We start from the raw sequence: 13,677 nt of genomic DNA on the forward strand, positions 1-13,677 counted from the left end.
GAAATAGTTTATTGTTATAAAATAATAATTTAAAAGTGGCTTTTCACGCATTTTTTGTATTAAAGATAGAGAACAAAAAGAGACAGCAAAGTAAAAAAGAAAGAAAAGAAACATTCAGTTTGCCAACGTTATTTTACGTATTTTACGTATTATATATTATCCCTCCAATAAAGTGGCAGTGGTTCGGTCCACATTTGATCAGGTATGGCTGTATTGGGGTACATCTAACACTGGATGAATGGGTGTTTAAATGTGTAGCGTTGTGTTTTAGGTTACCACAGAAACCATACTTTTTTAATGGATGTTTCATGATGCCAAAACTCTCTGCTGGTCAACACAATGGCTTGATCCTCTCTTAAACCTGTGGCTGCATGACTTCAAAGTGAGGCCTTTTTTTGTGTCTGCCATCTGCCAGCTGATTGTTGCACCCCCCCTTTTCTAATCTGAAACCCCATGTTATCCCATGTAACTCAACCACATGTTTGCTCCTGTTGACAGCTTTGTTTATAGTGGTGTCAGTTAAACCTTTTAATGTTAAGATCTGTATTTGAGGAAAGTTTAAACCCCAGTGACCCCCACCTCAGAGGGTTTGTTTGGTTGTTTGTTGATACTGTAGGTGGGTAGATAACAGTGGCAGCTGTGAAACCACAGATCAGAAGAGTTTTAATTTAAACCAGTGGTGTCAGATTCATTTTAGTTCATGGGCCATATACAGCTCAATCTGATCTCAAGTGATCTGGACCAGTAAAGTTGCAGCATAATAACCTATAAACAACTTTTTTAGTGTAAAGAAGTTAATTCTGAAAATCCATATACAAAACAAATGATGAACAGATCGCGATTTACTCAAATATGTGCAAACTCAGCAGTATGTCTCAGTGTTTCCACATTCAGTCAGTCTACTACTCCTTTTCATTACAAGTGCATTTTTATCATAATTTTCCACTAAAGCTGAAGCGATTATAGAAGCAGGTTACATTTTGCATGGCATTATAAACCATTTACAATCTGAAGTTTTGTCAGTGCCTCAGCAGCAGGTCTGGTAAAGATTATTTTACCGAAGCTGCTGGTTGACAGTATGCTTCACAATGTTTAATGTCTTTAAACATGGCCAGAGAAAGTATTCATTGTTATTTCAGAGAGCTGTATTCCAGACAGGGTAGAAAAGCCTTAGAGGCAGCATTTTACATGAAGTATCTACTCACTGTTCAATTGCTCCTGAAACCTGGCATCTCTTAGCCTTCACATGTGCGTCAACATTAGGAGTGCAAAGTCATCTAGTGGGCCAGATTGGACTCTTTGGTGGACCGGTTCTGGCCCCCGGGCCGTGCGTTTGACATCTCTGATTTAAATCTTTCTCGCTGATTTGAATTTGAAATTTAGATATTCCTCATTTGGCTGGGAACCTCCCTAAAGAACATACAGCCAAGTGGTATCTTTTATCTTTAGTTTGGCGACCACTGAAGTAGAGCATTAGAGCCTCTCACAGCTATATTGGTATTGGAGTATATGTTGTCTAGTATGCACGATCATTTTTTAATTTTTTAAAACATTTTTTACAGAACATAAAACAGTAAAAGAGACTTGGAGTGATTTATATTCATTGAATTGCCAGTGAAGTTTACTGTCCCAGTGCCCAGTTATTTCTGACAATAAAGTTAATGGTTTAACTGTAAAATATCCTGTTTTGATAACCATATTTGAGGGACAATTACGTTGTATAGGTTTAAATAGATAGATAAAAAATTGGCGGAAATCTTAATATTGGGATTTTTTTACTCCCTAATATTGGTATTGACTTTGACCCTAAAAATCCAGTATCAGTCAGGCTCTACACTATTTTTTTAACCTTTAATTTAACCTTTATTTAACCAGAATGTGTGTTTTTTGTTTCTGTTTCATTTAAAGCATTTTTAAAACTTGGTTTGTTCAACAAGGCTACAAATGTAGAAAGATTGCTAACACAAGTTCATCAAAACCATATGATAAAGTTAATAACCATCAATCTGAAGTATATATGAGTATTTATTTACCACTGTTGTTTGTTAACTGTAGGAGATGCATGTCTTAATTTCATGCATATGGGTGTGACTTCTTTGGAATTTACACTGAAACCAGCCGATCACTCCTCCCACTCTGAACAATGACGTGAAACTTTAGCTACAAGATCCTCTGTTGGCTTCGTTCAGCGTCATGCCATTGCAGTTATTGAAATGTTTTGAGATTTTGATGGGAAGCCACAGAGTCATGGTCAGAGCAATGACATTCCTGTGTGCTGATTAGTGAGAAACTGTATGCAATGAAGGGTTAGTGCTTTGTTTAGGATCATCCAGCACATCTCTCCTCGTAAAAGCTGGGGCATTGAGTGTAGTATAAGGTGTGTTGTTTAGGCTTCTTTTGTCCCATGATTCAACATTGTTTTGTACACTTGTTTGGGCTCATTACCATCTTAATAGCATCATGGCCTCGTCATTTGCGCGCTGTTCCACTTCAGCAGACAAGAACAGTATCTGCCAGACTCGTAGCATTCTTTTAACATGGCTTGGTAATACACAATAATGCACTAGCCTCTCTTAAATGGCAAAATAACAAATAGGGTCTTTCTGCTCCATTTTCTTTGCCCTATTTGTCCATGAGGCACCACATGGAATATACAATACTGACAAAAGAAATACAATTGTAAGAGAGAGATCTGAGACCCTTGAAATTGCGGTCAGCGTTGAGGATTCAGAATGTCTAAAAGTGCAGAGGATATTCATCCCGCCTTCACTTCACGAAACAATTTTGATGCAAGGAAAGCAGAAGGAGACATTTGGGGAATGTTTGTACACAGTGTGAAAATGCCTCTTTGATGGGGCCTCCTTTTTGTAATTCTTTGTGCTGATGTTATTTGATATGACAGTGTCTGCTGTGGGGTTGGCTATTGCTTTGAACAATCACATCAGATGCTGTTACGCACACTACACACTGCTCCATGCAAAGGCTGACACATGACAGGAGCTCTGCTTACAAGATATTCAACGTATTTTCAAAGTTAACCAACACAGTTATATGGTAAGACAATATGCTCGCTGCTGCAGAGAGCCTGGTGCCAACTAATCTGTTTCTTAAAGGCAAGACACACCAAATTAACATCAAAGATCTAGCGGCGATGAAGGCTGACTGTGCCGTGTGTCGGCCAAAAAGATGCCCTTGAACACACTGAAAAGACTACAGTCAATGACCAACTAGCATGTGCGTGAGCTGAAATAACTCTCCAACAGGTGTCAGAAGTCTGTATTCGGCATTCAGAGAGGGAAACCAGAAGATTGACCTTCACGGATTTAAGATGCCAGTTAGCCAACATGACCTGATGTTGAAAGAACAAATTCTACTCATATTGCGCTAGTGAACAATAATATGAACAGTTATGAACCATTTCTGCGAAAGAGCTTGATTTCACGCCCTCTTTTCGTATGTTTGTTGTCCTCACTTCCGTTTCTTTTCAGCACTGAGCTAAACTACCAATCGGGGAGATTTCTCTCAACAATGTGCTCCGATTTCAATTCAGATTGCGGCCAAAAAAGCCACCGTCAAGGGCTGATGAGTGCCAACGGTGCGGAACAAACCACAAAAACTAGGACGACAGACTAGGGCTGGGCATTATATTGACATTATATCAATATCATGATATTAGACTCAATATAATCTTAGCTTTTGGATATGTTAATATCACAAGTGTTGTCTTTTCCTGGGTTTAAAGGTTGCATTACAGTAAAGTAATGTAATTTTTTATTCACTAGACTGTTGTAGCTTTTGTATTTTTTGCCTTTACCCATTTAGTCCTAAGGTTGCATCGGCAGTGGAGGAGGAAAAGAGGATACGCACATGCAGATGAGATTCTCCGTCCAATTTACAATTTTTCCCCCCAATACCATAGAGAAGAGTTTTCTCTGTGGTACAGTTTCACCGCTGCAACCTTATTTCGTCATTATATCCACACCACTGATTATTATTGATCAAAAGTCTCATTGTATAAATATAATTATCTATCTTTTGCGAATGCAGGAAAAGTCAACCCTGCATTATCATTTGAATATTGACTTTGAGGTATTTGGTCATTGACCGACAACCGACAGTCAGCCTGGTGTGTCAGTGCCCTCACACCTATAATCAAAGAGCATGTCCAAGAACTATTACATGTTTGTCAGTCATTAGACACTGTGGTTAGCCCTGGCTGGCATGTCTGTCCACTTCTCCCTTTTAGTAATAGACACTGCTTGATTTAGTCCGTTCTCTATATATCTGTTTGAGTCCTTGTTTAGGACCTGAACAGTCACTATCATGCTGCAGGACCTGTCCTGGTGCCCCCTCCACTCCTGGCTTTTTGGATCAAAAGTGAAGCCACTGACCTTGGACAAACAGAAACCTAATGAACCTGTGAGCAGGCGCAGAGTGCAGTTACCTGATAAGCCTACAACCAAAGGCCCTGGCCAGGAACTGGTTGCTTGGTTACCTTTTTGAAAACAGACACGCAGATCCAGGGAGTGTACTTATGTGAGCGTGTGCTCTGGTTGCTCTACAAAACTACCCTCCCCCTCGCTTGCATGTATCTATTAGGTCGTCTTTTACAACAGGAAAAAAGCTGCAATTTTCACACAGGAGCTGTTGAAGTTGTATCAAATATCTTGATTGCAAAAGAGGTTTGATCAGTAAATCTTGGCCGAACTGTTGTCACTCTTACACCTGTGTGTGTGTGTATTTATGAGGTGTTTTGGTAGAAGTAGTTAAGGCATGTACACCACACCCTGAGCCATTGTCATTGGCCTCACGCAGACAGTTATGACTTGAGGTCATATTCACTTGTCATGACCCAGCAGTCCGACGCCCCTTCTTGCCTCCTGTAGATGGAAACATGTTGCAGCCACAAATTCACCTCCAAGCAAGCAGCCACCCACTCTGCCCGGAGTCCCCCTGTCCTTGGAAATGAAGCAGGAACACGCGGAATCGGATTACACTCCAGGGACACTGTTTTGTCCTCCACAATCTGACGATGGGGACGACCGCGCATGAATATTCACAGCCCAGGACGTTAATATTTTAGCATGCCAGTGCTGCACAAGCCCTGTGCCAACTCCTGTTCACCTACATGAGAGTGTGAAACGCTGATCCCGCCTTTACCTCGCCACGTTACCCGACCTCTTCCCACTTTCCCCCCTCCATTTCATATCTGAATTACTGAATGAACAAATTGCTGCCCGCCAGAGAATGAGTAAAAATGATTAATAGCGGTGCTTGTTTCTGAGTCCTGTTAATGGCTGTGCAGCCACTCTGTATTCAGAGCTCGTTCCTTTTTCACAGGTAGGGACAAAAACTGCCTTCTGGGCTGCTGCCAGTGCATTCTTGTGAGACGAGATATTGGCAAGAGCATACGTGAACCCTTTGGTCATAATGTCAATGTTACATTGATGGATATTTCAAGTTTGTATGTCTTATAAGTTCAGTAACACTTTGACCACAGTATTGGTTTACTGACAGCTGCAGGGTCTCCAGAGGGATGCAAATTATGTGCTAAATTTTCCAATAAGCGTAGCCCTGGAGCAGTTTCGCCTTAATGACACAAATTAGTGGCTGATCAGTTCATAAAGGTCATGCCTTAGTGTGTCTTTTGGACCTAGGGGACCATGATAAATTGGGCGGCTTGATTACTTGCTCACTTTGCTTATTTTATCCAATCAGCTGTCTAAAACCCAAAGGTATTTAATTTACAACAAAATGTCAATGAAGCATATGTTTATATTGTATACCCAGCCCTAGTTGTATAACATTTATTGGCGGAACTATCTATGTTTGTCATTCATAGAAAATCCATTGCGGTTGCAAGGTTAGAGACTCTGTAAGCAAGCATCAATATGCGGTGAGTGAGCAATGATTTACTGATCAATTAACCGTCTGCCATACTATATTAAGGTATTCATTTGAATAGCGATTGTACAATCATTACTTAGCAAAGGTAACTAGGCATGACAGTCCCGTCAAGCTTTGGATTTATTATCATCCCGAAGTGGTGTGCATGGGGCTGTAGTTGGAGAGAGTGTCTAAAGAGTTTGGAGAGCAGAAGGAGTATCAGAATCAGAAATATTTTATCGATCCCCGAGGGAAAATTGTGATTGGTTACAGTCGATCCAAAATATAGAACAGAGAATTATAAGAACTAAGAATAAGAGTATGATATAGAAGTATGTAAATGTTGCTAAGCCAGCAGTCGAGGTAGTAACAGTGCCGAATTGAGCTCTGTGTAAAATGACACCAGATGTTGATGTTGTTGTGCTACACGACATGTCTTATGACACAGATAGCTTAGATTGTTTACTTGTACTTTGACCTGGACACTGTAAACCCCCCTGCTCTGTAAAGTATGTCCTGTTGCTTTCTGTTGTCCATCAGTGTTAGGTGTTTTGTGTGTTTTTGTATGAATCCTGGCTGCAAACCAATATCCCTGTAATAGACAGCAAAGACACTGTGAACATTGAACCTCATTTGCTTCCGGAACGCTGGCATGCTATCCAAAAGTGTTGCAGCTATATGCTGGCATTGTTTGGTTCAGTGTAGAAAGCAAAGCTGGCGTAATGGCGCACCTTCTGTACGGCAGCATTGCGGAATCTTTGTCTAAAAAGGGCCATTGTGTCTGCTCTAATGTAAGCTGCAAACGTTAGCATGCCTACTTTACTAGCTTAATGTTATGATCTACAGCAGTGACCACGATGTAGATCATTAACTAACTACAGTACTGCTACAGTAGTTTGTGGGGTTACAGCCCTGTTTATGACTAGCACAGCCGTCATGTAGTAGTTCCCCAAATTGTAGAAGCCAGCTCTGGATGCTGTCACATTTTGTGAAATGTCAGCAGCTCAGTTTTACTCTGCTGTTTGTTAGAAGTGAAACATACTATTTTAACACGCTAGGGTCTAGGTACCATGTCTTAAGGGTTACTTTTGGTTCCAAAGATACCATACAGAAAGAGCTTTACAGTTTTCCTAAGCATACTTAAAATACTAGCTCTAAATTCAAGCACAAGAACAATGCTGTTTATTTTTTGACATGTCTTCTACATGGATCATCAACTGTTGAGGGCAGTACATGTTTAAGACCCTTTCACAGGGTTCTTGTTTTCAAGCACGTCTGCCAGAAACCTTCAAAGGTCAGATGGAGACAGTGTTCTTGGACCAACTCATGTTGTTAATGTTAGCTTAATTAATCAGCAGTTAGAGGCCAGAGATGAGAAGTCTGCTTTTGTCTGCCTCTGCCCGTCACAGGACTCACTGTTCCAAAAACAATTTCAAGGAGTAAATATGTTCAGATTTCTCAAAGTGCGTGTTGGATAGAGATTGTTCTGAGCAAGAGACATTTCCTCTGCTATCCATGTGACCTATCAGGTAAAACAAGGTCGTTGCAGTGCTGATTTTTCCCTGCTCTCTGGAGCCCATCGGTCATCATTGCTGTGTTGCACTGTTAGGGCGATAAACACACCCAAAGCACATTCATCACGTAGCCACTTGATGCCCAGCGCTGCGGCGCCCACAACGCCCTCTACTCCTAATGAGGAATAATGGGCCCTGTGACAAATAAGCTGTTCACTGTGATGATAATAAGGGTGTTCATGTTCCTCGTATCTCAAATGAACATCACCAGGATACATTTTTCTGTAGATTAACAGTGGAGAAGCAGAGAAATGGCTGCACACCAGGCAGTGAAGGGGATTTGAAGGATTTTGTTGCAAAATGCTGTATAATTATTTGGAAAATATGACACTGCATTTCAGTAAACTTTAAAAAAGAAGAGGGTGCTGCACTTAAGACAAGTATTTTGTAAATATGCCTTGCAACTATGGTAAAAGAAATGTCTGGCATCCATTTTCCATGGTGATTATCACTGTTTTCAAATGGTGGATGTCTCTGACTGGATTTATCGTCTCAGACTGTAAACATTATAGCACACTGTTTACCTTCTTGAATGGAGGGAATGCCTATTTAAACTGATAAATGGACAAAACAAATATCCTTAGCCAGTATCCAGGTATGTAAAGCATCACTCCACTTCTGCTTCTCCCCCTTATGACTGTGTTTTCTGGTTGTGTTTGCATAATATTCTCACGGCATCTGAGCTAGCCATGTCTGTGTGAGGATACACAGTGTGGCAGGCAGGTCCCCAGGGTGCTGCATCTGCAGGTGCTGGTGTGCAGTCTGCTCCTGCCTACCTGCTAGGCAGGTGTCAGCTCAGCTCTACACATGCTTGAACCTCCGTTAGATTATCCTTTGTGCAATGTTAAAGAATTGGGCTCGGTTGTAGGCTACACAGTGGAAAGAAACTCACGTTATTGTGTAAAAAGAGACCTGTGGCAATTTATTCTGACAACAAATCTTTTGTTGCCACTTCTGACTTCCAATGGACGCCATCATTTGGAAGATAAGCATTATGTATTGTATTGTGCATGCCACATTATTATCAGCTAATGTCCAGGCATTGTCTAACACAGAGCTGAGTTGTGGGAAGATGATTGTATTTTGTTCTCCAGCAGTAAGCCCCACTCTCGCAGCTAAGAACATTAGAGTTAATTGTGTGTCTAATCTTGAAAAATATTATGGCTCAGAAAATAAGGGACATAAGCAGAAGGTGGGGTGAATTTTGGGGGGAGGTGGGGGTAAAGCAGCTGTTGAAGGAGCCATTTTTAGCACCTCTATCTCATTGAAAAACATTACACATTGTCGACGGCTCATATGGTGAAAAAGGCAAATAAGTGTTGTCTGTAGAAAGCCTCTGTCTTGATTCAGTCCCACTCGATTTTGCTCCCCGTGGTGTTGATCATTCAAGTCAGTCTTTGTCTGTCTTAGTCTGATGTTTAATCATCATGTCAAATTATATAGTTATGCTAATAACTCCTGTCCATAGAAAATAAGGGATTTGTTATGAAAAATGCCTGTTGCCATGCACAAAATCCGAGTCTGAACAATTTTTACACGGGTATGATTGCTTGTATTATAGATTTTAGAATTATATTAAAGCGGTTGTGTGGTGAAATGTTATGATGCAGGCCGAATCTTGTTAGGAGCGTTAAAGGAGTATTGATACAACGCAACACAGAATTAGACCCAGAAAATCCAATTTCTTGTATCATTTGTTGCCTCATAATCAAGCTGATGCTAAACTAAAGCCAAAGACTGCAGTGCAAATCCTCAGAATTTGGAGTGTGTAAAGAGGTCAAATATTACATGTAGGTTTTAATGTTACACAGGCTGTGCATCTGTATATCTGTTGCAACATCTGCATGTTTTGTATGGCATCTGATGCAAATACATTTTAGTGTTGGATGTTACAAGATGCTGTTGATATTTTTGCAAGTGTAGGGATATATGGATAAAGGAAAGCTACTGTATGTGCAAGCTGTAGCGTTTCTGCAAGATGTAACTAATCTGCTTTGTATATATGAATGCAAACAAACACTCAGTTTCATGAAAGAACATTACATGAGATTAGATCAGATGAAAGCTCGCCGCATGGGGGAATCGGGTCATTGCTGTAAAGAGAATAGAAAGATATATCCCTCCGATCTTAGGGTAACATAAAAATGTAAAAATGTTAAGAATAGACATTTGGGTGAGAATATTTCTTTGAAGTCTCATGTTCACAGTTTCAGACTAGTCAGTCAGGCAAACCAAAGCCGTTTTCTCATATGAACTCCAGGCAAGGTAAAGTGAATCAAGTTATCTTAGTCCCACTCCTGCTGGATTTCTGTCCATTACCGCCAACTCCAGCAGTGTGTGTTATACTTCCGCCTAGGGCCCAGAGGGGGCGGGGTGCTCGTTCCGGTTGATGAGGGCTGATAACATATGTAGAGAAGTCAGTTACGGTTGCAACACTAGTATTTACAAAAAAATTAGGGCTGCCCCTTAATAGGCAACCAAACCTAAGTCAACCAGGAGGGTCATTAGTCGGCAAGATTTCATTCGTCGCTTAGTCACAGAAAAAAATAAAACACGACCTCAGGTTTTCCAGGCAGTTAAAGATGCTTAAAGATTTGTACGGCCCCTAATTTCCAGGGCTGGTACCTGCGGTTATTCCACAGGCTAGTTAATAACATGTCGGGCAGGAAATCCAAAGTGTAGGATGATTTTGAGAAGGTGAAGGACGAACCCAAGGTGATATGTAAACTCATCTTCATTGGTCGACTACAAACATGACGTATCATCTGAAACATGGAAGGAGCTACATGCCCATTAACTATGTAGCACAATGCTAAAACTATTCTTTCTAAGACCTTCAACTTAAACCATTGTGTTGCCCCGCCCAAAATATATAATTAGGTAATTAAATTTATATCGTAAAAATGTGGGTGACTAGTCACTAATGGCCCTAAATGACGACTGTTGGTTGACTAGAAATTCTTAGTCAGGGGCAGCCCTACATAAAATGTATTAAGGTAGTTAAATTCCCCTAATTTGCTTGTGATAGGCCAGTGAGCCCACACCCTCTCATGCGCACCCTGAATGACGGCACTGATCAGATGTAGCGCTCTCAATTGTATGCCAACAAATCACATGACCCACAGTTAGTTTGTAAACATTTTGTTCCAACCCGTAGTTAAATGAAAACTGGCCCCTCCATCAAGATTTGTGTTGGGTCCTTTGGGACCCGCTGGATCCCAATCCCAATGCAGTCCTCTGGTGCGGACATTCAACAGGAGATTGTCTCTGTCAGAAGCGTTCTCACCTACTGGGAATACTCTGTTTGGTTTAGGGCAAGGGGTGATGTCTGGGTATAGATTGCAACAGGCAGGACACAATGCGGATTTCATCATGGTCACATAGCCTGCTCGTAGTTTGGTCACAAACAACAGAGTCCTTTGCTGTCCTTCAATTTGTCTGACAATGTCAGCTTCAGCCCTTACCGACAGAAGTTCCTAGATTCCGTTGTCTCTACAGTTAGTCATTTTGTTGCCCTTCCTGTAAATGATCCTTGCTCTTCTCCCACGGATGCTGCGTGATAGAGACGTCATCCACATGCCCACACGCTTGATGTGAATTCCCCCAGACAATTACCTGCTCTATTCACACATGGGCTCAATCGGACTTTCCACTGACTTTGTTCCGGGGAGCTGGCAAGGTAAAGTGTGTTTAATGTCGGATCCAACTGACTCAGACGTTTGCAGTCTCACATACAGCCCCTCCAGTTAATGTCTAGATATTTCAGGTTTGCAGTGCATGTGTGAAAGAGGCAGCCGGTGTGCCAGGAGAATTGAGTTTGAGTGGTGTCCAAATGTATATTGTAGTGGGAATTTGAACAGGTCTTCACTACATTCAGCTTCCTTTTTACTTATTAGTTTTACAACCAGGTGTCCAAACGATCATGGCTGTCTGCCACCTCCCCTCTCTTCCTTTAACACGCATTAAAATGGTCTTTTCCTGAAGTCATTACCCCTGGATCGTTGTTGGATCTATAGGTATGATGACCGGGGCATCTGCTACAGTTGGGTATAGAAAAGGCTCAGTGCCTGAACCAGAGCAAGGTCAGTAAGCCAAAGCAGACATTTAATTACTGTAGTGCATCTCGCCGCCATGCAGGGAAATCGGCAGCTGGCCCAGTGGCCCTCCAGAGAGATGAGATTGAACTGAAAATAGCTCTGTGACTGGCTGGTTTATGATGGTCAAAATGCACATTACTGCACAACCTTAATCACAAGTGCTGCTGTTTTAATAAGCAGGCACACAGGGGCAGCCAGGCTGCAGTTGTTGCTGGTAAGTTCCTGAGGAACCAGCTGTTAAGTGTCTTAATGGAGCCCATGTATAATTCATGGGTACACACAGAGCTGCGTGGCTGGCTGGCTGTCTTTCTCAGAGTGGCCGATAATTGGAAGGAGAAGAGTAAACCCCATCACATCTTTAGTCACACTGGCACCCACAGCACCCAACTCTCTTCTCTCTAAAGTAAACATCATCTCTACATTTAATCCCTCTGTGACAGGACATCTATCTGATGAGAGTAAAGGGATGATTTATCAGCGACAGCTAGAGCTCTAGATTAATGACCTGTGGACATAAAAAGAGCCTGTGACTGCCCACAGTGTCACCCAGCATTTTATCAACTTAGAAGTCTCTTACTTCTAAGTGCTATTAATCAGCCCTTAACATGTTGGGGAGCACTGTAACATCCCGAGAGCTTAAAAGACCTTGTCAAAAGGATAGGTGAATTCTGCTGGACATGAAAAGTCCCTGATAATCCCTCTGCTGTAAGATAAAGAGTGGGAAAAATTAGCTGGATACCCTTGACCTGGATCTAAGTGAACAGAAATTAATGTCAGACCCTGTAGGATGTTTTTATCATGCTGGACAAGAATTCTTGGACTGCTGTCAATACAAACTCTAAACATCACCACAGCACAGCACGACGTACCCTTTACCCACCAAAATTAGTGGACAGTGTTTTCTTGAGGATTTTTACGAGGATATCATGCATGCATACCCTTATTGTGATTGCCCTCCAGTAGATGGAGACATGAAATACAATACTTATCAATATATGTAATATTCATTCATTGTGCAAATTAAGAAAAAACACGTTGGCTGATTCTGATAGGTCATTTCAAAGCTAATATTGGCCGATACTGATGACGTACCGATATTATCGTGCATCCCTAGTTCAAGAGGTTATTGAGTAATGACATGAAACCAAAAATTGTTACAACTGCCTTGAATCAGCCCTGCGTATCGAGTCGCAGAGACAAGACAAATCAAACCCTGGAGGAATTTAGATGAGAAAAAGCTGGTGTACATAAAGATACCATGTTGGTTGTGTGGGCAAAATAGCGGCCAAAACAAAGCTAAACGGTGAAAGAAGCAGAGTGTATCACAGCCTCCATAGTAGCGTTGAGTGTGATGTGAGTTTGGCAAGTGAGGAGAGAGAGATGGTTTGTCTGCATTCAGATCAGGCAGGTTAGCTGAATGTCAGGTTGGCAGTAAATCATGAATGTTCAGTGTGAGCCACAGTTTGTCAGAACCACAAGACCAATGACAGCACATAGTCAAATTTTCTCGTGTGTTTTGCATCATCTGATAAGCTCTTCTGATCGGCCCTCAAACTCTTTAGAATGAATGTTCACTGATAACAATTGGCAATAGACTCTTTTTCTGATTTCATATAAATCAGAGCCGTATACTCTGTAGTAGGGGAGTATGCCTTTTTTTTTTTTTACTGGGGTATAACTTACGATGTCCCACATTCAGCGGAAAACAGGATAGTAAACAGTAGAAAGCAGCATGGAGGAGAGAGAAAATGTTCCTCCATCATTCTTCGTCTTCCTTTCAAGGTCGTTGCCAACTTATTTGGAATTATGTTCGGGTCCTACTCAGACAGAGGCGGGCATGCTTACATGGTAACCCCAGATTCCCACGAACTCCCATGAGATTTCATGTTCCCTGTGTCAAGTGATCATTTCAACACAAACCATATCTTTCCCAAACGCTGACCAAATGCTTTATGTGCCTAAACCTGACTCGACCTTAACCACAATGTTTTCACACCATAAAACAGCGAGACAAAATATTTTGTGAGAGTTTTGCAAATCTAGGATTACCATCTAGTCAAGACTGATGCAGATGAATGAAATTTGTTGCGGCATGACATGCATCGTGCCAGAAACGGGGT

At 41.4% G+C, this 13,677-nt stretch overlaps 1 protein-coding gene across 1 annotated transcript in view; it reads left to right on the forward strand.

The window, feature by feature from the left end:
• Positions 1-13,677, forward strand: part of cxadr (CXADR Ig-like cell adhesion molecule) — a 54,742-nt gene that overhangs the window by 498 nt on the left and 40,567 nt on the right. The window lies entirely within an intron of this gene.

This window comes from Epinephelus moara, chromosome 3 (genome assembly GCF_006386435.1).
Source record: "Epinephelus moara isolate mb chromosome 3, YSFRI_EMoa_1.0, whole genome shotgun sequence".
Classification (NCBI taxonomy): Eukaryota; Metazoa; Chordata; class Actinopteri; order Perciformes; family Serranidae; genus Epinephelus; species Epinephelus moara.